General features: G+C 27.5%; 1 protein-coding gene across 1 annotated transcript in view; it reads right to left on the bottom strand.

Annotated features, from left to right (window-relative positions):
• LOC107437506 (uncharacterized) overlaps window positions 1-15,042 on the bottom strand; it is a 73,640-nt gene extending 58,598 nt beyond the window's left edge. Inside the window, exon 1 of the mRNA XM_016049530.5 lies at window positions 14,733-15,042. The gene's annotated coding sequence lies outside the window, so the exon portion shown is untranslated. The remainder of the gene's footprint in view (window positions 1-14,732) is intronic.
• Between the last annotated feature and the right edge of the window lie 11,483 nt (window positions 15,043-26,525).

Raw genomic sequence — 26,525 nt, forward strand, 5'->3', positions numbered from 1 at the left:
ACGCCAAATCAAATTATATTCTAAAATGTCCTCTTATGAAAATTTATATTAAAAGTAATGCTTATCTTTAGCAAAGCATCTTTTTTTTTTGTTATTAAGTGAACCATTTATTTCTTAGAAAAGTACAATAAAAGTTAAAAAGAAAAAAGTAAAATTTAAGAAAATAAAAAATAACTCTTTTGACGATCTAACCAAAATAAAACTATGTGGAATAAAACAAAGAAAATATTCTAAAACTTTTAATTAAAAGCGTAAAATAATCAATTCTTAAAAATGGTTATACTTGACTGACTGTTGCACAGAAATACGTTTTTTCCCTTCAACGAATAATATAAGGGGGAAAAGTTACTTTTTCATCCATAATGTAGAGTAAGTATATTTGGAAGACAATTCGTGAACTTGGTTGAACCAAAGATCCGAACCATGTAGCTTTGTTTCAGTCGCCAGTCAACCAGGCATGCAGACCATTGTTGCGGAGGGAAAAAGGATTGGATTTCTCTAAAAGGCAGCGCATCAGTGGATGTCACACCCTCGTGAGTTAGAGGCCTTGAGTTAAATTTTCGGAAGCTTTGATGATACGGGATCGATTTGTCAATTTCCTACTTTTTCTTCTCGTGGGGTTCGATTTAAGCATGGATTTTAAAAAAAACTTTGCTAAAAACAACTATTATTTTAAGAAAAAAAATGGCGCTATTGAGATATCTGAGCCAGACGAGGAGTTGAGTAGAATAAATCAATCAATTGCCGAAATTTTGGGGGTTGTGAATGGGAACTAGTTGTTTGCACTGTTTCTATTGGTTACCACTGGTAACTGGTTGATCATTGCTAAATTTTAAGTAGACAGATAAGTTAAGTTACGTCAGCTTGAAAGCGGCGATGTGATGGGTTTATTCTTCGTTTAATACGGCTTGAGCCGAGGTTCGATTCCCTGTGCTGAAGGCTGGGTATCTGATTTATCACCGATTGTGCCTTAAAAGGTTCAGTACCAATTCGTACCATCGAGTCATGAACCTGGTGGTTTCAAAGCCTACCACGCATGGTTAGGCGGTTGAGAAGCATAGTGTGGAGACCGAGTGCTTACTATGACCAACAATATATACATATATATATATGCAATAGTGTGATGATGTAGTAGTGTGTGTATTATCTTATAATAGTCATTAAATATTAATACTAATCCGTCAACCAATAGAGAAGCTCTAGAGCAACTAAAAAATAACAAGTGCGGAGGTTGAAGTAGTAAAAAAATATTTAATAACTATCTCTTTTTTAAATTTTATAAATAAAAGTTTACATAAAACAAGTAGATATACTTAAATTTTAAATATGATAAAAGTAGTTTCCAACGAAAGAAATATTTTGCGTAAAAAAAAATTTATTGTTTTATCTATCATAAAAATGGTCTTTTTTGGGCAAGTTTAAGAAAAGACGTAACAACTAGAGCACGGTAATATCGATATTTCGCAAAATATCGATGTCTTTCAAATGTCACGATATACATATTTAAAAAAAAGTATTCTCACAATATGATGTGAGTGTAATCTATTACGATCAATAGTGAATACGATAATGTCGCGAGCATTACTGATAACTATAAGTGTTACAAGCGATAAAATCGTGATATTAGAGACAACAATATATACAACAACAACGATAAGCCCGTAAATGATTCTGCTACAACAACGATAATATGACACTTTTATTTTTTCATTGAGTATCAACCTTAGGAAAAAATTATCGAACGAGATGTAATCATGAGAGTTAATAAGCTTTATTTGGGTAATTAAAATATTGACCGATAAAAAAATAATAAAAATCAGTAAAACTGGAAAAATATCAATTTTTCACAAAATTGAGTATATTGTGAAAAATCGATATAGCTTAAGAATATAACGTTGTTTTAAAATTTCGATTCTGTCCAATACGAATTGCAGCTTTAAAAATTGAAAACATAATTGCTTCAAACTAAATTTACAAAAAGATTATCCTTATAATTTGTAGTTTTTATCCTTCATAAATATTATTCAAGTTGTTCTCACTAGTATTCAAGAAATAAAAATTTATTTGCTTTTGAGTATATTTTGCGGTTACATGTAGTTTTTAAACCTATAAAATAGGCTCACGATATTTATAACCGCAACGTTCGTAAAATGACTTGACAATTTTCACGTACAAATAAAAATGTCTCCCCGTAATTGGCAAAATTCTTAAAATTATGGTTATCATAACTGTATTGTACCATATATGATACAATCGAAATAAAAAGTTTCCTTCTCTTAAATGGTATATTATGAGATAAAGTCAATGATAAAGCCCATAAAGTAAATGATAAGGCCCATTTGATAAAGCCCGCGATAAAGCCAATGATAAAGCCCATATAGTCAATGATGAAGAAAAATAAGTTTTAGATTTTTTTCTGGCAATTTCAAGAAAAAGAAAATTAACATTAAGAGCTTAAATAAAAATGCTATAGTTTTAAATACGATGTAGCTGTTGTTAATGGGTCATATGTAATGTTCATGAATGGAATTGTTTTTCTAATTATATTTAATTGAAAAAATAATTATTACTTAATTGAGGGCTAAGTACTAATGATATAAATCTTAAGAAGCTAGAATAGAGTATAGAAAAACAACAATAGTGTTGAGTTCATATGCTATCGATATCAATACAAATTTTATACAACTTTTAAATGAGTACGAAAAATAATAACATAATTATTACTGAAATTGCAGACTTTTTTTCATAATAAGACTTAGCAAATGAGAAGATTTATTAAAATCATACAGCAATAGTAAAGAAGGAAGTGATGGTATAATGTATATAAATAGTTAAAAATAATTATGTTATTCCATATCAGTTTTTAAATTGCAAACATTAATTAAAAAGTAATAAAGCAATATAATTAAAATTTTCAAACAATTAGAATACTAAAATATTTCTTAATTAAATATTATTTTGATAGCATTAGATTTATACGTGTTTTATTTATCATTTTCAAACTGAAATATTTAACTTTAAATCTGTTCTAATTTACAAATCTAATATTAATTATAGAAATTTTTAAGTTTTAAACATCGGAACTATTTTAATTTATTTATTAGATTCTAATTGAAATATTTTAGTTTAAATATATTTTCACACAAGTAATATAAATTTTTAAAAAAATTTAAACTTTAAACATCAAAAGTACTTATATTTATTTATTAGATTCAAATTGAAATATTTAATATTAAATTTGCTTTCTCTTTTTTTTACAAATCTAATATTAATTATTAAATCTGTTCTCCTTATAAATCTCATATTAATTATTAAATTTTCTAAACTTTAAACATCAGAAATATTTAGATTTGTTTATTCTATTCAAATTGAAATATTTAAATTTAAATCAATTCTCCTTAGAAACCTAATATTAATAGTAAAATTTTTTCGACAGCAAACATCGGGTATAATAGAAAATTACCCGAGTTAGTTGCGAGAAAAATTCAATTTTTTAATTTGTTCTTCATTATTACTATGACATATTCAATTATTAAACCATCTGATACAGATTAGATTTTATTTCTCATATATGAGTTAAGCATGCGTCTATGCTTTTTATTTTTTTTTCTTACATTACTACACAATTTATAATGTGCAGTTTTTTACGTAACTTTTAAATCTTTTAATTTCTAAATTGATTTCACACTTGTAACTATTTGTATATTTGTGTAATTTAAAATCTGGGATATTTGACAAACTGCACTGAAACTTTCTAAATATGGAATTTAAAAAAAATTACCAAAGAACAGTCAAGTACAAAAAAAATAAATAAATAAAAAAAATTAAAAAAAAATTTGAATTTGTTTCATAATACTATGACATATTCAATTATTAAATCATCTGATACAGATTAGATATTATTTATCATACGAGTATCGCATATGTGTCTACGCTTTTTCCTTTTTTTCTTATTTTACTCGTTTATTTATTACACAGCATATTTACAAATGACCAGTTTTTTATGTAACTTTTAAATCTTTAATTTTTTTGAAATTGATTTCACATTTGCAACTATGAATTTCATTTATGGGCTGTTTGACAAATTTACTTTAACTTGCTAAACATCGGATAAAATAAAAAATACCTACGAGTCAATCAAATGAGAAAAAAAAAATCGATTTTTGAAATTGTTTTCATAACTATAGTGATACATTCAATTATTAAATCACCTGACACAGATTAGACATTATTTTACACATTAAGTATGTGTATATGCTTTTTCATTATTTCCCTCCTATATTAGTCGCTTATTTATATAATACCACACAAGATATTTACAAATGTGCAGTTTTTATGTAATTTTTAATTTCTGAATTGATTTCACACTGTTAGCTATGAATTCACTTTTTGTACCGCTTGACAGATTTACTGAAACTTGTTGCTAAACGCCTTGCTTGAAAATAAAACTTTCAAAAGAAATGTATGCTTTTTAAAAATATTTAAGCTAAAAACTTAATTTATAGTTTATTGTAAACCCACTAACGGAACATATTTGCAGCAATCATCAAACCAAATTTGTCTGCGACCTCAAGGCAGTAACAATTGTTGTAAAAATTCAGCCTAATCTACACTGATAGTAATTTCTCGGAAAAAAAAGTTAAATAACAATTTATTTAATTGCTATTTTACCGTATTCCAACAAAACAGTGAAATAACCATTAATAAGATGGAATTCAAACTGTTAGGTATGAGAAAAACCGTATATTTATTGCTTTAATCTAATATGGTTAAACAACCAAAATTTTATCTCACCAACTAGGGTTACTTAATGAAGCCACTTAGATTCGTGCACCTGGTTACATATTATAGATAAGAGGGGTAATCTGTCAATCTCATGACCGGTTTCGAATCCCAACGTTGACCCCACATTATTCCTTTCATTCCCTTCAAGACATGAAAAATTTCCAGTGGTCTGTACTCCCCAATTTGTGACCCTGGGCTGTTAGAATACGATATTCTCATGGTGGCAGCTCCATAAAGCTGCTAAACTATCGCCAATTTCTTTGTACGCTTCTGAAACCATACTAATTGTAACCGTATAGTAATGTATTCCTCGTTTTTTAACCATGTTAATTGTAAAAGATTTCAAAACCGTAAAAATAAAAAAATTTCTTTACCGTGAACTTTACGGCTAATTAGATGGACCGGCTGCTGCCGGTTATTTTACTGTAATTTTGGAATGAAAATTCTAACAATTTAGCAAAAATGCAGCAAAATTGTGCATAAGATCCTTAAATATTATGTATAAAACCTTTATGACGTTTATGCTTAAGTGGAATTGCATACAATGATATATTTTTTTTAAAAAAATGGAATAAATCTCCGTATAGTTAAACCGGTAATCTTTTTCTTTTTTTAAATGTTCTTTGGATTCAGCTTTTTATTTTTATTTTCATTGGAAACAAGTTTAGGGATGTTTTAGAAAGGAGTCACTGCAATTTCTCCCTATTTGTTTATTTGCTTTTCAAAAAGAAAAAGAACACTTAAAGAAAAATAATCTGCATATGCTATTATAATGTGCAGCACCGCTATTGTGGTGTGGGGTTTCTGTTAACGAGCTTGTAAATCGAATAAATACTGTTTCTTTTTTATAAACAATAATAAAAAAGATAAAATTTAATGTATGAAAATTGCATTACTTCAATAACAAAAACTTCTTTATTTCTTAAACTTGTTTAAATATTTTATTGTGGTGTGAAACTTATAGTTTATTATTTATTTATAAAAAGGATTTAGAAATATGTAATATTAACATAATTAATAGTCACCTTTACAACTGATAAATAAATCAAACTATTTATACCACTGTTTCTTAAAATTACTAAGAGAATATACTTGGTATAATAAAATTTTTGAACGTGCTGTAAAAAAATTACGGATCACATAACGGTAAAAAGTGCAGGCGCCAGTACAGAGTGCCGGTATATATTACCGTAAAATCTATTTTGACCGAAATATGTGACGAAACAACAAATCTCATATACCGTAGTTTTTACAGTATTAATTACAGTGAAGTTCTTGAATCACTCTAATTAAATAAATATTACTATAAAAATTACGGTCTAATATTTTACGATAATAATATATTTTACTGATGATGTACCCAAAGTTCCGGTACCTAATAACGTAATTTAATCTGGAATTTTTTACATTGTGTAAAATATAAGAAAAAAAAATTTTTTTAAAGAAAAAAATTATCTATAAATTTTTATAAGAATTTATTTTTGTAAATTCTTTAGTTTCTGTGGAAAAAAAAGATATAATAATAAGCATTCTCTTTATTTTATATTATTAATTAATTTACATTCATAAACATCAAAAAGGAAATGCTGAATTATGTATTTTACAGAATTATAACATTAAAAAAAAATTTTATGCTCTTTGAAGAACATTAGCGAATTTTTACAAAAACAGGACCAATTTTTTCAAATATTCAGAAATTTAGGAGTATTTGTTTTACATGTCACAAAACAGGAATTTTCACAAAAAAGTCTGGAATAACCCTCGCAAATAATGTTTTCACTATGCCTAGTGTAAAGAATAAAATGCTTAGTAAAGAGTATTCAAACTAAAGTTTTCAGTACGCTGAGAGGAAAAAAAGAAAAAAATTTATAGCGCCAAGCAGTGAAATTATAATTCGATGCACAAAATGCAGTTATTGAAAATAAAATGCAATTACATGTTTCAGTTTTCTAAATAGAAAAGCTCTTATTACAATTGATTTACCCAGTCATAAGCGATATAATTTCAAGCTAAATAGGGTTCATATTTTGAGAGATTTGTATCTGTTATTGGAATTATTATTATTATTAAAACAAAATTATTGTTATAACAGTAATTGTTATTTTTATTGTTAAAATAGACCTTCCATAAAAAAGGTTATGGGGAAAACGTACTTTAAATATTTGATATTTTAAACAGACCTTTTTGTAAAATATTTTATCGTAAAATCGGGCCCTTCATAAAATATTTCATCTTAAAATGGGCTTTTTCACAATATTTTTCATTTTAGAAACAGAGTTGATGACATCCGTAATTTATAACTTTTAAAAACACACGATTCAAGTGTTTTTTCCACAGATACAGGATATTATTGATTCTACTGTACTTTTATATTAAGACTACGAGACATTGAGAAAAAAAAATACTACGAGAAAACTACTAGAATATGACAAAATTAACCGCGTTTATGGGAAAATCGAACCGTCATTGAGAAAACCAAAAAGATCGATAATTTTTACAAAAACGCTTTGGTTATATTTTTGATAAATTTACCAATTAAATATGGTTTTATAATATGTGATAAAATTTGGTAAATGTGATAAAATTTATTAATTTTATCATGATATCTTAGAGCATGGCAAAATAAAACTACTATTTTGGCTAAATTTACTTTTCAGTTTTCTTATTTTTACTAAATGTGAGGTAATAAGAAATATAATTTTGAAAACCAGAATTTCCGGTAAACCGTTACTCTATGAACGGAAAAATTACCGAAATTAATGGTTTCAATACCTTATAATTTGGTTTTATTAATCAAAATTATGTTGCTTTTTAACTGGAAGTGTCATTAACATACAGTACGGTAAGGCTACTAGAATTTGTTTTCTACGTGTATAATTTTCACAAAGAAAGGATCATTTTTCCAAAATTTCTCAAAATTATTAGTAACTCTTTCGCAATTATAAAAAAAAAAACAGAAACTTTCAGAAAACGTCCGGAATAAACCCTGCTCATAGATATATATCTCTATTTTTAAAGTTCATTTGCTCGTTGTTATTAGTTGCATATCATTTGTAGATTGGATACGGATCATTGATTTTGAAGAACAGCTGTTATTCTTTGTCAGGTGTTATATTAAGTTACGTATGCATTACTTCTTAAATAATATTCGCGTTCACTGAAAATAAAGATTAGAACAATTTTAATTAAATAAATAATTTTTTACCTAAATGATGGTTCTTTTAATTCAAATGCATCATTGATTTTCCATAGACGGTTAAGATTATAACAATTTATCTTTCATTTATGTTAGTGCAAGTAGAATACTTTTATCTCAATGCCTTCTTCTTTTTAAGTATACACTAAAAATAGGAACATTAAGAGTATATAATTATTTTTCATACGTAAAACGTGCTTAAAACAAAATATTAAGAGTGATCCCTTAGGAAAATTTGCCATAGGTTTGCCATAAAAAAATGCCATAGGATATTCCTATGGGGTTTTGCCTATGGTAAAATTGTGATGACCCTAAGTTATGTATAAATATGCAACAGAACATTGTACAAATATATGTGGATACTTAAGAAATATTAGTTGCAAGATAGTAAAACACGGAGACATAAATAAACAATTTAATGGCAAGCTAAAATTAAACACCAAATAGAAATATAAAGCCCTAACATATGTAAAATAATGTAAAAAAGCATTGCAAGAACCCAAGTGGAAATAAAATAAAAAACTAATGAGAATGTAAACACAGACTTTGATATTGATATATGACAGCAATAAAATGAAATTGTCACCGAACAAGTTAAAAGAATTAAAAAAATTTTAATTATTAAAGAAATGATGGATCTGGCTTAATGATAAGCACTTAACTGCGTTTTTCATCATGAGATTGTTTACAAATTGCTATGGGGAATAGAACACCATTAATAATGGAAAAGTGATGTGACTTTAAAAATTTATATAATATCAGAGGGAGGGGATAAAATAAAAAGCAAGATGTCGTTTAATCAGAAACAGTTGGGAAAAAGAAATATAAAAATTTTAGATAAAAATATAAACTGCAAGATATTAATTAAAGTTGTAACGTATCAAGCTATATTAAGAAACAGTTCTATGTTTTATTAAAAAAACGTTTATTTCACACCACAACACATACAGTAACAAATATAAAGTACCCGTAACGGGATAGTGAAAAGATCATAAAACAACAAGAAAAACCCGTAACGGGATATAATGAAACTCACCCGTAGCGGGATAGATAAAATATTATAAAACAAACTAGATAAAGTGCCCGTAACGGGATATATGAGAACCTTAATTCCACACAAAACTAATTCTAAAAAATCAACAACTCTCTGGTGTTCTAATTTTATCGTCTGCTTTTATTTTTTTAAATTTATCTCTTTATATGCTTATTTTATTTTATTTATGCTTTTGCCAGCCCGTAATTTTTTTAATATTTTTACTTTTATTCATGCTTTTGAAAACCAATTATCTTTCTTATATTTTCAGACTCTTATAAAGTGTACCAAGTCAGCGTTAACAAACGGCAAAATTTAACATAGCGAAAAACTATACCCAATCGCGACATATTTTGAAAAGATACAAATAATAAAAGTGCCAGACCACCGGAAATTAGAAACTTAATAAATTCAGATAGATAATCACATAGGCGTTTGCAACAAAATGTTTTTGACCAAGAATGAGATCGAAGAAATATTAAAATAAGTAGCCAAAGTTAGCGAAAGATTCCACTTGTAGTGGATGACACTTTAATATGGCGGTCTGATACTCTAAGCCTAAATCAATGGAACATCGGATTTCAAGCACTCAAAAATGGAAAAATTGGCCACCCGGAGGCCGGAGAAGACTCACCAGGAATGCCTTGTGGAATTACATGTTGAATTTAATTAACTTCGGGGTGAAAAAATGGATATTTATTTCTTTTAGAAGATGTTTTTGAGGACTCCATAAGAGATGTTGTTTCGTTGGTGAGGATCTAGATCAGCTTTTCCCTATGGTATACTGCCATACAAATCTTTATGGTTACCATTGGCCTATGGTATACTGCCATACAAATTTCTATGGTTGCCATAGGCCAATGGTGATGTGCCATACAAATCCTTATGGTTTCCATTGGCGTATGGTATACTGCCATAGAAATCCTTATGGTTACCATTGCTCTATGGTATACTGCCATACAAATTTCTATGGTTGCCATAGGAGAATGGTGACGTGCCATATAAATGCCATACAGGTCTCTATGGTTACCATTGAGCTATGGTATCTTGCCATACAAATTTCTATGGTAGCCATAGGCTTATGGGGTTTTGCCATACAAATCTCTATGGTAACCATAGGCGTATGGTATCTTGCCATATAAATTTCTATGGTAGCCATAGGCTTATAGGGGTTGTGCCATACAAATCTCTATGGTAACCATAGTCGTATGGTATCTTGCCATACAAATTTCTATGGTAGCCATAGGTTGCCATAGATTATCATAGGCTTCTCTATGGCAAATTTTCCTAAGGGGAATGCGAATTTTAAATTAATTTTTAATAAATGAATAGCTTAACTAACTTTTTAAAATCAATTTTTTAAAAAAAAACTATTATAAAACCTTTTTTAACTAATTCAATTTAAAATCATACTTGAATTAAAAATGCGGATTGTAAGGTATTCTGTAAAAAATCTGTAAAATCACTGTAAAAAATTCCTGATGGAATGACGTTAAAAAAATAGAACAAAAAAAACTGATATACCAAAATTTTTACAGTAATTGAAATCATTGTAATTAAATATATATTAGCAAAAAATTTACGGTATAATATTTTACGGTAATAATGGATTTTACGGTAAAATGGATTTAATGGATGGTGCACCCAAAGTGCCGTATGCCGCAGTTTGGTTCAGAAATTTTTACAGTGGACGGGGATATATTAAATATTTTACATTTAAGTGTCTGATTTTGAAACTGTTATTTAACTTCAATATTATTTAAGTTATTATTTAACTTCAAGAATTTAAAGTTAAGTGCCTGATTTAGAAACTTAAATTGTCGGTAAATTAAATTATTATCATGTTTTAAGATTGTTTCTCAAACCATGGAGATTGACTATTAGTATTTAAAATTCTGAATATTACGCCAGAAGTTATTGAGATTGATACCATACCATAATTATATACCATATACTGATATAACATAATTATATAGTAATATTCATTGAATCATTGCAATTAAATATATATGAATGTAAAATTTTATGGTAAAATGAATTCTACTGTAAAAAGTACTTGCACCATGAATTTCGGTACTTTTTACCGTATTTCATCTGGGATTATTTACAGTGCACACATTATGCCCTTTTTTTTTGTTTCAGTATTTTGTTCAATTCACATTCGTTTCAATCAATTTATTATTAAAACCATTATATAACTTATTCATGTTTTCAGAAATTTATTTGTTATGTAGTAATCTTGTTATCATATAAATATATCAGATTATAACAGTAAATGACGTTTAAAAACTTTTCAACAACTCCAAAAACGCAAGATAAAATATTTTGAAACGGCTGCAAAAAAGCAAATAAATTGAGAAAAAAAAAATCGAAAATTGGGAAGCAAGATTTTGGTGTTTGTTTAAATATTAAAATATTATATTAAAATATTATAATAAATTTGTATTGCTGAAATGATCTTCATTGTGCATTTAAAAACATCAATTTAGCTCATTTACATATACCTTAATTATTATAACATATTAATTGCAGGGTTAAAAAAAAACTTTTATTTTTCACAAAAACGTTTAGAAAAATGATTAGATTGTATAAAAAAGCTGCTTGAATCAAAATTAATGCTATTTGCTAAGAAAAAGACTTAGACTGAACATCCTTAGCATAGAAAAGATCAGAATTACGTGTTTTAAAGTCTAATAGACAAACATATATTGTCTAATAGACAATCGTAAACTTAATATTATAAAAAAAATGAATTTTCAAATTACATTTAAAAATTGCATATTACCTTTACCCATAGAATAGATAACACATTGATAATACATAACAATTACTATAATTTAAATATAATGTTCGTATTAAGTACTTAATAAAAAATAATCAATAAATAAAAATATTTTTTAATAAAATCATGAGTAACAATAATATGTAATGTCATAATTGGAAAAAAAATATTATAAGAATTTTGAATTTCCTTAAAAAATAATTTATTTTTGAAATTCTATACCTAAACTAATAATTGTAAAGGTAAGTCTAACATATTTTTATTAAAAAATGAACTAAAAATTGTTATGCTTAATATTATAATAAAAATAAACTATTATTCCTGCTATGTTTTAAACACGGAGAAAAAAATTCTGGTAAAATTACCACACCGCATGGTAATGACATTTCTGGTTAAAAAAAAACACATAATTTTGATTAATAAAACCAAAATACATGGTATTTAAATCATTCATTTGGTAATTTTTCCGTTGATATAGTGACAATTAACCGGAAATTCTGGTTTTTAAAATTATTATCTTATTACTACTGAAAAGAAAATTTAACCGATTAAGTAATTTTTATGCCATGCTCTAAGGTATTATGGTAAAATTATCAAATTTTACCACATTTATCAAATTTTATTACGCGTTATACAAACGTATATCATTGGTGATTTTTCCAAAACCATTACAAAAGCACTTCGTTAAAAATTACTAAGTTTTTTTTGAGTTCCCATAGAACCAGAAACACGGTAAATTTTACCATATTCTGGTAGGTTTGACCATACTGCGTTTTAGTGTGAATTATGCTGCGTTGGCCTTTTAGAATATAATAAACTTAACAATGATTTAAGATACAAAGACAGTTAACTAAGACAGTTAACAAAAACTAAAAGAAATCCATAAACAGTTTTCTTTAGGTATATACAAAAAAGTTAAAAATATTAATACGGTTTATTTTAAATTGATCGTAAGAATATGACAAAGAATTAACGCGATTTTAAAAATTTTGTTTTATGAATACAAAATCTGAAAATTTTTCCAATAATTATTCAACACACGAAACAAAGAAAATATATAAATAAAGAAACATGAAGAAAAACTAGTAATAAGCTGAAAATTGTTTTTCCTGCATTGTGATACGGATTGCAGGTAAACACTTTTAACTTATTACTAAGTGATTGTTAAGAAGCGAAATTTTTTTTAACAAAATTTCGAATTCGTAAATAATATTTGCACTCAAAAGTTTTTTCGTTCATAAAAGTATATTTAAAATTCATCAAAAATGTAAGACAAACGTGCGATTATGCCTTTTTTTAAAAATAAATAAATAAATTGTTTTATGTTGCCGGAACTATTATTTCGTCCTCGAATTGTTTCCAAAGCAAACATTCGAAACAAAGAAATTGTATGCGTAAAAAAACGCGAATAATAACTAGTCCAAAAAGCAAAAATTATAGACTAAATAAATTTAGAAATATATAAAAATGACGAGCAATAATTGTAAGAAAAAATTGTTTTATGGTGTAAAATCTAATCTTGAACTTTTAAATTGTTTTCTGAGCAAAAAATCGAGACTAAAAAAGTTTAGAAATATATAAGTGTGGAGAAAAATAATCGTTTAAAAAATTGTTTTATGATGCAAAAACTAATATTATACTCTCGAACAAGCTTTTAGCGCAGAAAAATCTAGACGAAGAAAATATATGTAGAAATATATAAACGTGAAAGATATCTAGTACTTGTTTTTTCTGCGTATTGATTTAGAGTACAGGTAAATGACATTTTTCATACACTAAGTTAATAACAAAAAATTTAAAACAATTTAAAAAAAAATCCAATTGTGCAAATAGCATTTGAATTTTGATTATTTTGTTACCAACAATGAATTTTTTTAACGAAATTAATTAAATACAGTAGACAAACGAGTCCATGCTATATATATAAAATTTAATAATGCAAAAACTAATATTATCTTCTTGGATTATTTTCAGTGCAAAAAGTTTAGACTAGGTTAGCATAGAGATCTAGAAACGAAAAGAATGTCCAGTACTAAACCGTAAAATTGTTTTTCCTGCATATTGATTCAGATTGCAGGTAAGTGACATTTTGCATTTGCGTGTTTACATTTTCCCGCAATGCAACTTGATAAGTGCATTTTTTAAAAAAAAATTTCTATGGAAAATTTGAATGAATTTTAAAATGCCTTTGAGAAAAAAATGTTTTGTTACGTAAATAAAATGAAACACGATTAATTTTTTAAATAAAAATCCTAACAAAAACAATGCTTCTTTTCTTACACCTAATGAAAAATATATCTTAAACTTCTTTAAAAAACTTTAATAATGCATAAAATACCTCATTTTTGCTTTGAGGAAAATTAATATTATTATAAAAAAGACTCAATATTGCATTTTAAAAGATAAACAAATGATATAGTAGGGAGGAGAGGGGGCAGTTGCCCCGGGATTTATTTTTACGAAAAAGATGGTAAATGGGTAAATTAATACTCAGATCAGATGAAAGGAACATTGATAATTAAAACTTTATGGTGTTTCTATCTTTGAAAATTAATAATCATTGTGCGTATTATTTATTATTTTCTTACATATTAAGTTATTAATAAATTAATATTAATATTTATTTACGAATTATTGCAGTAAAGTGCAATGAAAAAGTGAAAAAGCGATATTTTTTAGTGCAATAACGAAACAAAGTTCAAATAATTTTCATGCACAAAAAATTTAATAGCGTTTTTAGGATGATAAACAATCTTGGTGCAGCTAAAAAAAAAAGAAGAAGAAGAAAAAGCTCTAAATACATTTTGTTATTTCCATTGCAATTATTAATTTTGTAAATATCACTAACTTGCAAGAGATAAATATATGCAATACAGACAAACACAATAAAAATTAAATGAAAAAAAAAATCTTCTGAAACAAAAACAATGTTGTACCTTAAAATTTTCAGTATCGAAGAAAATATATCCAGCAAATGATTCACTTGAGAATATCATCTAGAGCACACATTTGCGAATTCCAGCGACAAAAAAGAAAACATATCACAAAACCAAAACTAACCCTTTTAAATCGCGGATTAAAAACACACTCACTGTCGCATATTCCCCCATTTCATCCGCGAAATACTCTGGGTGGAATCCATAGGATGAATGGGTTACGGGTTGGAAAATGAATTGACATTCGATGCCACGAAGCAAGCAGGTGGTTTCGCACATGCGCGTTAGTTGCGAAGAACTACCTGTACCTGAAAAATGGCGGTGCCCGATCTAGGTTCTTAGAACGGCTCAACTATCTGACCTGCTAAGCATGGCATGACTACAACTCTTAAAAAAAAAAAAAATACAATCAACATTGAAGGAGGGGAGGAAAAGGGGTTTGCCGCTGTCAAACTTTTAAAAATTGCATTTATTACTTAAGTTAGCGGATTCTATATCTTTTGTTTTGATAATGATAGTTAAAATTTTAAAATGTATTTGTGTATTAGGAAATTAATAAAGTAATTTCTATTAATTAATTTATTGAAACTTTAATGTGTAAAGTTTCAGTAATAAACGCAATTTTTTTTATCATGTACTGCGTTTTTTTTTATCTTTTCTACAACGCTATTTTTACTAATAACTGCAAATAAATTTATTAATTTGGTTCTTAAAATGATAAAACAGTTTTTTTATTATTTTAGTTTATTTGAATTTACTATGAAAGCTGTTATTTTAAAGAAATGTTGAAAATTGTATTTAATTGATAATTGTATTTAATTAATAATTAATTGATAATTTAAATTTTAAAATATAACTGTTTATGAGGTATTTAATGATATTTCTATTTATTAATTTATTGAAATTTTAATACAATTTCAATAGTAAACTAGAAATGTTTTTTATATAAGGTTATGAATTTATTGAAACTTTAATGTGTAAAGTTTTAGAAATAAATAAAATTTTTTTTAATCATTTACTGCGTTTTTTTTTCTCGTTTTTTTTTTCTTTTTCCTTTTCTACAATGCTATTTTTACTAATAATTGCAATAAATTAATTAATTTAACTCTTAAAATGGTAAAACTGTTTTTTTTTTCATTATTTTAGATTAATGAAATTTATTATGAAAGTTATTAATTTAAGGAAATGTTGAAAATTGTATTTATTTAATTAATTGATAATTTAAATTTTAAAATATATCTGTGTATGAGGTATTTAATGGTATTTCTATTTATTAATTTATTGAAATTTTAATTAAATTTAAATAGTAAACTAGAAATGTTTTTTATATAAGGTTATGAAATACTACGTTTTGCTTTCTTTGTTAAAACATTATAAATAAACGTTTAAAAAATTACAAAATTAATTAATTAACTTAACACATAGAAACATGAAACAGTTTCATTTTTATTTTAGTTTAATTTCAGTGTTTCTAATTTGAATTGAGTATACAGTAGAGCGGTGTACAATTTCTTTCTTTCGAGAAATTTTTAAAATTGCATTCATTTTTTTAAATTTTAATGCTACTAATAATTTAAATTTTAAAAAAGAAATTATGTAAGGTGTTTATTGTCAATTCAGTTTTATAATTTATTAAAATTTTTATGCTTTCAGTTTCAATTAATAAATGCAAAAAAAATTTTTTTTAAGAAAGTTATAAACTACTGCATTTTACTCTTTAACTTCATATATAAAATTAAGAAATTTTTACAGGTAGTTTCCATCAAATGAATTTTCAATTTATCTTAGTAACTTGATTTCTTAGACAGTGAAAAGTAAATAAATAACATTACGTTTATTTATGCTTACAGAAACGCTGCAGCAACGATCTTATTTTCACTCTATCGAGTGCCGAGTAGGTAATCTGCAGATTATCTAAGTAGTTTTCAAATTCCCTAAGTAATTTGAAAAATGAAAAAAAAATTTTGGCACTTAACTGATCAACCTAGTTAATCTGTTCACTAGCTAAATATTCTGTTGAATCACTGATTGCTACACTTTTATCAGTAACACGTGTTACTACACGTGTACTTATAGTATTTTAAGCAATATATCAGAACTAGATAATGCATTAGTGAAACACTAGTGTACTATTGCCAAATTGGTAAAGTGTAATTTACTGCAAATACTTAATTAAAAAATGTTAGTAAATGTAATGTAAGTCACTCTTATTTTTATTTTACTTTGAAAAGCTGTTTTGTTTTAAAAAAAGAATTAGTTAATTTGAATTGGAGTTTTGAGTAAGAGCAACATAATGAGTAACTTTTAATAATTTGATAGCATTGCTTATATATTTAATCATATCATACTTCATTTATTTATAATCATATCATACTTCATATAAACATACTTCATATATTTAATATTAGTTTGATTTGAAATGTCGATACTTTTGCAAAGTTTGTTAGTTTAGGGCAGTGTTTCCAAAAATGTGGTACGTGTACCCCCAGGGGCAAGGAAACAGTTTAGCAGGGGTACGCGTTCTTATGCGAAATATTCTTGCAACAAACGAAAATTTCAAAAATTTAACTTAAAAACAAAGCTAGCCATGAAAATTTAAGATTACGTATTTTTCTATATTTTTTGCAGACTTAACAGTTATTAATTAGTGGTGGTAACATCCAGTGTGATTTTTAACTTTCGTGCAATTTTTTAATAGTAAAAAATACATTCATTTTTTTTTATTAGTGGTACACAGCGTTACGAAAAATTTAGACATTGTGCACAAAAATCTTAAGTTTGGGAAACATTGGTATAGGGAATAGAAAAATAATGAAGTTAATTTTAATAGTTATACTGAATAGCAGTCAGGGCAATAATAGGCGTAACTTTTAATGATTAAAAGCCAAAGTTTTATTTTTTACACTTATTATTTCTATTTTAAGTTTTGTTAGGTTTAAAAATGTATTCGTGAATTAAATCTAAAAAAAGGAAAAGTAAGCTAACAGTATTTTTTATATTTTGTCGTAAACTTTACTACGTAAGCGGTATAGCTTTTCGTAAACTTTGCTACTTAAACAGTATAGCTTCTCGTAAACTTAACTTCGTAAGCGGTATAACTTCTCGTAAACTTCACTTACTTTTTATTTGATTAAAGTTTTGGAAAACTAGGGTTACAAAACCATAATCAAATAAAAAAAATTTAAAAGTTAGTTGACAGTAAATTTTTTGTAGTCATGTAAGCTTTATATTGAAATTAGGATTGCAAAACCTTACTGTAATAAATCTAAAATTCGAAATTAAACTTATAGTAATTTTTGCTCATGCATTTAATAATTTAAAATATGGGGTTGTTAATAAATCTTGTGCAGTTCAAAGTTAAATCTCCTTCTCCAGTTATTGTTTTCATTTGCACCACCTAGTATACTCCGCAAAATCTTTTTCTTAAACATTGCGATACAATTTTCCTCCAGTTTTGTCATTCTACAATTTTCAGAAGCATATCGCTGGTTCAAAACTAATCTGCAAGCATAATACGCTTTCAGATGTGTCGTTTTAGTTTTGAACCAGCGATATGTCAAGACCGGCCTGACTATAGTTTTGTAAATTAAGAACTTTGCTTTTCTAGAAAGAATAGTAAATCTTAATAAATCTTTAATAAATCTTCTCAGTCTCATCAGGATGGCCCACGTGATTCGACTGAGTGATAAAAAAGATATTGCTTTTTAGACCCACTGGAACAAGAAAGCGGTTGAGATGGGCAGACTCTGTGGAGTCTGATTTTCTTGCAATTAATGAAAAGAATTGGAGATCAAAGATAAGTCGGAAGTCGTTTTGGAAAAATCTTCAGAGGAGGGCATTGGCGCATTGGACTGTCTGGCCAACTATGATGATGATTAATTCTTGCTCATATTCTCAAATTTCATGTTTAAAGTATGATTTTACAATCCTTATGCAATGAATATATTAATATAGAAGGTAACTAATAGAAAAATTTTTTTTTGAATTCTCAGAAACTTTATATTAAAATTAAGGTTACAAAACCATAATAACCTTACCCCGGAAATAAATTTAGAAATTATTAATTGTAAGGTTTTGTCATTTTTGTAAATTTTCTATTTAAACTAGGATTTCCACAACCTTAATATAATAAATTTTAAAAAATTAACTAATAGTAAATTTCTGCCATTTTTCTAAATTTTATATTTGAACTAGGATTTCCACAACCTTAATGTTATAAAAATTAACTAATAGTAAATTTCTGCCATTTTTCTAAATTTTATATTTAAACTAGGATTTCCACAACCATAATCAAATAAATGAAAAGTTAACTAATAGTAATTTTTTTTCATTTTCACAAATAATTTCTTATTAGATCTAGAATTACATAACTTTCCGTTAACATTAAAAATACTGGCTAAATAAAGAAAGTTCCACTAGTTCCTTATATTTTATAAGATTTATAAACGCTCAAAGCTGGTCTAAATTTTTAAGCTATATATATCGTATAGGAGGGCAAAGAAAAGGTAAAAAGTAACATTTTCCTTAACTGTTAGACAAAAACAAATAAATAAGGGTATATCTTAAAATTATTTCAGTTCTTTTGTTGCTCAACTGGAAGACGTCTTAAAAATTTCCTTAACTTTGTAGGAAGCCTTGATTTATCTACGGTTGAGATTGTGAAATTTTAAACATCTGGTATTATGTCACACCCTCAGGGTACGCGATAAATCTTCGCAGTTAATCAACCGAAATCCTGTTATTCAACTTGAAAGGAATTCTAAAAATAGCAGCTATTATCAATCTAATCGATTTTTTTTTTTTTTTTTTTTTTTTTTTTTTTTGATCTTTGAAATAACAGTAGCATTTAGTTACATCCAGGTTATAGAATGTAATTAAAACCACTTTTTTCACACTTGGCACTTAAACGGAGGATTCGCAAAATATTTTTAACAAAATTTAGAACAAATAAATTAGGAAGGGACTCTGAAAGCTGAAATATATTTTTTCACTTGAAAAAAGGACACAAAAAAAAGAAAGGATTTAAGAAAAGTCTTATTTATTGTTTTTACGAATAACGGTTACTGAATAATAAAACTGTTTCACTTACTTACTATTATTCATTAATTGCTGATATTTTTTACAAAAAAAAAAAAAAAAAAAAAAAAAAAATTCTTGGAAAGGATATTATATTGGTATAATTAGAAAGGATATTATATTGGTATATTATATTGGTATATTTTTAACGATATCTGGCTTAATTAATGTATTTAACTTCTTGTTAAAACTTAAATATAAGTTTAGTTAAAGCTAACAGGAAAAAACTTTTTTTTAAATTTATTTCACTTTTGCATTAAATATTATAAATCTAGATCAAAATTAAAAAAACGAATTAATAATCTGTATATTAATTTTATCTAGATGTTTATGTATGATAGTGAAAGTTACAAAATCAGAAAAATATTAAAAATGATAAAAACCATGTTTTATTTTTGCACCTGTTAAACTAACACCACTATTAAGAGATACTTAAGATATGCTGATATGAAATATCATTGATTTTAAATAATTTTAATTTATGAAGAAAAAAAATTGAGGCTTTTTTAAAAGGGGTTGATTGCTATAGCTTTATTTTTGCTCACCCAATTACCTCAATTATAGCGTAAAATATTGCCCCATATTTTAAGTTATAATTTTCCGAATTGATCCCTTCTATGATTACATTAAATTATCATTTAAAATGTTGAAAATTGTTTTGTGCTATAATTAGTGGAATTTTTAAGAATGTCTCTTAACTAAAAAACTATATACGTACTTTTGAAGCTCTTTCGACCAGTAAAATAAAAATAAGCCACGGTTAAAACTCTTTAAAACTGAGGTAAAACTATAAATAAGATAGTATTTTAAATATTATTCAACTTTTTTAAAAATTGCCAATTTGCCAAGATTTTTCCTTCTAAATGAAAACTATTGAAATTAAATTATAATTCTCAATTTTTACAAGTTTTTTTTTACGCTGTAAAAAGTTCCGGATCAAATTACAGAAAAAGTTCTGACACTCAGGGTGCCGGTACTTTTTACAGTCAAATCCATCTTTATTGGAACTTGTTACGGTACACAAATCTCATACATCGTAATTGTTACAGTACAGTAAAATCATGGAATCGATCTTATTAAATAAATATTATTGCAAAAATTACGGTGTAATATTTTACAGAAAAGATGGATTTTACGGATGATGCTACCAAAGTGCTGGTACTTTTTACCGGAATTTTTTACAGTGCAGCAAAGACAATGTAGTAAGTTTTCAAATGTTAAAAAAATTGCTTTTCTTTTACATAAAATTGTGGCTATCCTGTCTTTGCACAATTTTTAAAATTAGCTTTGGGGGCGCTAGTTAAAGATAAACAATACTTAACCTAACAATCATGAACAACTGTCACATACTAATAACAGTTATGAAAACAGAATATTATTAACTAAAAAGCATTATTACGCATGATGCCAGAGCCTTAGGTAAAAGTCTTAAATGTTACAAACATTTTAAAACGTTTTAAACTAACAAAAACTAACTTGCATTTCTTTACTGAAACATATGACCTAATCTCACTGGTTTGAAAGTAACATTTTTTATTTTTGTTTTTTATTATTTAAAACTATTCTCTTTCAAGATGTTGAACACGCAAAGAGTATTTGAATTGAAAATAAAAAAGAAAAACATGTAGTTTCTTATTTAAGACCCAACAATACCTTGAACTCGTTTTGCTCACTTTTTTTTCTACTTCGGTTAGTTGCTTTCTCTCAGGTCTATAGTCTTTCATTATTAATTAAGAATACAATTAAAGCTTTAAACTTCGTGACAAAAATCCTCTATAAAAGAATTGTAAAGCATAATAGAATGAATGATTAGGTACTTTCACGTGGAGAAAAAAAACATTTCATTTAAAGTTTGTAATGAAACTAATGACGATATTTTTATTTTTAGCTTTCATTTAATTTTCTTTAAAGTTTTATAAAGGAATAAAGAAAAGAAGAACTAAACACGTATCGTAAAATAGTTTCAAATTTTATTGCAGTTATTATAGTTTTTCTAAAAATTAGAAACACAAATTATAATGTTCTAAATTTATGGTTTAGTCTGAATTAATAATTATTTTATATTCTTTCTCTCGTAAAGTTTCATTGAAGTTGCACTGAAGTTTCGGCAGAAAGGCTCGAACCAAATGGTTATTTTTTTCATATTTGTAGTGCAATACGCACTATAAGAGACGTTACAATCATTAATCAATAATTTTTGGCGTGATGTTCGGAATTTTAAATACTAATAGGCAATCTTCATAGCTTCCGGTTCGCACTGACTACAGTGCTGACGTAAAATATCCTCAGTGGTCATGGGTTAGAGCCCATGGGTAAAGCTTTCGAGGTTTTTCTCACCATGTAACGCAAATGCGGGTTAGTTCGATAAAAAAGTCCTCGACGAAGACAAATTTCTCCCAATACTTGATCCAGGAGTTCCCCTGTCTTCTTGATTAGGTTCAAAATTACAAGGCTACATCGTTGAACATTAGTAGTCGTAAACCCGAAAATTGGGACGACTGCAACGACAGTTATAAAATAATATAAAATAAAACCTCTCATCCTTTGTCTGGAAGCAGTACTTATAATTTTTTCCGTTTGTTGAGTTAAAATTCCAAAAAAGGTAAATAAAAATAAATAAATAAATAAATAAATTAGAATAAAAAATAACAATTGTATGTGTTGTATAAAAAAAAAGGAAAATTATAATCACTTATTTATCGCATCTATTAGCCTTCACTATAAATCAGTGATTAACATTCTCATTCGTCTAGATATCCACATATACAATATTTTTTACGTGCTTTAGTCCAAAATTAAGCCAGTTGGTAGTGCCCCCCCCCCCCGATATTAGAAATCCTACGGCAGTGAGCGCCACCAAAAGATAATTTGTCATCTCAGATTTATTAAACAAGCCTTAAGTGTTACTGTTAAAGAACAATGTTTACGATAGAGAAAAATGTTTAATTAAGACACTTACAAGGGAAACTAGGGAAGTGTGACTCGCCAATTTTGAAATAAACTAGTGGGATGTATGCCTTATGAGGAATAATTTTAGGGGGCAACATTCGTTTCGGCCCATAGAAGGTTCTGTGAGAGATAAAAAATAATTCAATGTATAGAAAAATCGGTATTTTATTACTTCAATGCAGACTATTAGTTATTGTAATTGCCTCATAATCCAATTAATTTGTAATTAATTGGATAATTAATTAATTTGCTAGTTGATAAATTAATCAAAAAATTTATTCATCATTAATAAATTATTAATTAATCATTAATTAATTGTTAATTATTTAATTGATTTTCAATTACATACTTCAATTAATTTGGAAAGCTTTTTGGAAGAAAAATTAAAAAAATTTGATGTCAATTTTTTTTTAAAATTAACCTAACAGGTTTTTCTGAAAAACTACAGATATATAAAATTTTCGAAATCAATTTTGACAATAAATATGCATTATATAGTACGTGAAAGTACCACAAAATTAATTGGAGTATGAGACAATTACAATAACTAATAGTCTGCATTAAAGTAATAAAATACCAATTTTTCTATATATTGAATTATTTTTTATCTCTCACAGAACCTTCTATGGGCCGAAACGAATGTTTCCCCTTAAAATTATTCCTCATAAGGCATACATCCCACTAGTTTATTTCAAAATTGACGAGTCACACTTCCCTAGTTTCCCTTGTTAGCTAATTTAATGTTTGTTTCAGATCTCTGACAAAATTTTGCCAATCTGCAGATACATAAGCTAAAGAAAAGTAATGACTTTAAAAAATTTTAAATAATGTTCTTAAATGAATTGGAATTTTAAGAAATAAGAAATTTAAAACATAAACAAAAGTTAACAAAGGAATTCTTAATTACCGATAACTGCAGTTGCTCATAACTGTAAAGGGATTCGTCCGATTTTTCAAATTTTAATTATTCCATTCATTTAAAGTGTTCAAAAAATTTTAATTAAAAATTTTAAATCGTTAAAATTTTTTTTCTGTTTCTGTACATGCAGATTAAGCCTAATTTTTAACATAATAGTGTCTGTCTGACCATGGTAGGGTCGCAGACAAATTTGAATTTATGAAGATTGTGTTGCAGGGTGACTCTGAAAATTCTGCTACCTTGAATCTGCATAATCTTTTTTCTTTTTAGTTTAGATGCTTTAAATTTAGATTCATTCATATGTTTCAAAGTAAATTTATTCATATGTTTCAAAGTAAATTTATTCATATGTTTCAAAGTAAATTTAAACAAAATACACTTCTTGTTTTTGATTTTAAACCGCCTTTAATGTGCGGATTCAAATTTTGCAATAAATCTGTTAGGGTAAACTTTATTTTCACAGTGACATACTCGCAAGTTTTTAATAGACTTCCATAATTCCTCTTTTTATATTTATAATAGACTTTAATTTTCTAACGCCTTTTCAGGATTCCAATAGAATCTCTCCTTCCATATTTCCTTGTTCATAATATCCACTGTTTGTACAAGATTCCTAATGTCTCATCCAAGTTCCTAACGAATATTATTGATACAGTTTTTAGTGGTGAATAAATAACACTGTGAAGTATCTCGGAAAGACACAAAAGGGCGGATATATGAACAAACTTGATACAATTATCTCGTAGTTTCTCTGATATCGCGAACGGAAACATTTTTGACGAAGTAAATGATCTCACAGCGTGAATTTTGATGAAAAGTCGAGGAAGAAGAAGATGGAGCACGTAAAATTCTCGAATTAATGGGCACCCTGCCCCCGAGTCGTGGGAATGGCAAGAAGGTTGGAATGTTGTTTTTTCGGAACTCACCTCCGCTCACCTGACCCGATTATAACCCTGTAGAAATACAAGTAGAATTCGAAAGAGAAGTAACTTCTATTCCTGTCGCCATATCTAACTTAAAGCTCACTGTTTCCATTTTTTTATTACCTTTTTTATCGACACAAAGTCTGTGTTTGTTTACCTACTGCTCTGATAAAATCTTACCCATCCCCGAGTCAGTCGCAAATTGTGATGTCCTTGACTCACTTTGCCCCTTGGTGTTCGATATTCACAACTTGAATTACGAAAGATCTGGTTCTCTTCCTTTGTCGATGGACATTTGATTTATAGCACTAATGGGTTTTAAATTAAATTTTGAATTGGCAGAAATCGGTGAAAATATATTCGCTGAATCTGGAACAGTTGAAATAGATTGACGGTAAAGAGACATGGTGGCAAATGCGCGCATTTCTAAGCAAAATGTTCGAAATTAATAATTGTTTTATTAATTGTATTTGCAATGCGTAGTAAACAAAGATAACTTTCATGAACAAGTTATTGATATCTGGCATGGTGTTTACTATTACTAATGAAGATTGTTATGCTGGATTAAAATCTGAAAATCGTTTTGCTCCATCACGTCAGGTTTTTAAGATATTAACAAAAATTAGTTTTCATGGAAAACAGTTTAATCTTCATAGACTACTGTTAACATTCTAGTAACTTTAATGAACTATTAATTTTAAATTTTTTGGGGTTCTTTTCGGGTTTTTTTTCCGATGCTACTTTTTTTCGTTTATCATATCCGTTAGTGCCAACGTACAAAGTATGAATAGCACTGAAGTATATTTTAGCTTAAGGATGCATTTTCAGTGTGTATGGATTTTATGTGTGCTGTATTTTGAACTAGATATTTCTATACATTATATTTGTCATGTGACTTAATCTGGCTGTTTTCTTAGTTAATGATGTGTTCATGAGTACTCACTGTAAGAGTAAATGAATCTAGTGAAATATAAATAGCGGAAAAAGTGAATTTTAGTGAGTGACTGAGATCATAACTATCTATTTTCAAAAGACGATTCCTACGCTTTGAAATGACAGGTCTTCAAATGACAATTCTTATAAGGATTCTTTTCTGAACACATATAATAAATCAGGCATACAAATACACGTATGAAAGAAATACCTTAGCAGCAAAACATCTTGGGCCTTCGTTGGACCGATATTTATGAAACTTGGCTCGATAAGGATTTTTTTTCGCTATTGTTCCGTCCCGCAGTGTTCCGTCCCGCGATCGTTAAGACACGGTTCCCTGCAGATCACCGAAGTCAAGCATCACTGGCTACGGTCAGTGTGCGGGTGGGTGACCACTTGGATCAGTCTGCGTAGGGACCGAGGATGTGCGGTATTGGTCCTCGTTAAAATGTTCTACCGTAAAGTGCTTGTCTTCGCATGCAGGTCATCGGGCTACTGAAGCGGGGGTTGCCATCCCCTTTAGCAGAGGATCAAAATTGTGATAGCATGTCTTCGGATCACCCTCAGGGATGTTTCCCAGACCGTCGCCAATAGCCCATTGAGCAGCTCTAGTGCGACGTGAATGAACTACAACAACAGCTATTGTTCCTATATAAAATTGTCTAATTCATCCAATATTTTACAACCATTTTACAATCATTATTGGCCCTTTATAAAATTGTCAGATTCAGTTGATATTTAATATTCATTATTTAGCCAATATTGGCTCTATATTGGCCAATATAGGTCCAATTCTAGGACCAATATTAAAAAATCGTGACATCCCTACATTGGTCTCTCGTTGCATGTTCTTATAGGACCCTTATTGAGCCAATTTTGAGCCCAACTGGAGCTATGGTAAAATTGTTGCTCAGGACTACTCTAGAGAGTCTCAAAACGTAATGATCACGTTGTGAGCCAGGTAGTGCCAAAATACACCGGAAACAGTAACCC

The sequence above is a fragment of the Parasteatoda tepidariorum genome, chromosome 6 (genome assembly GCF_982258835.1).
Source record: "Parasteatoda tepidariorum strain Cologne lab strain chromosome 6, Ptep-v5.0, whole genome shotgun sequence".
Taxonomy (NCBI): Eukaryota; Metazoa; Arthropoda; class Arachnida; order Araneae; family Theridiidae; genus Parasteatoda; species Parasteatoda tepidariorum.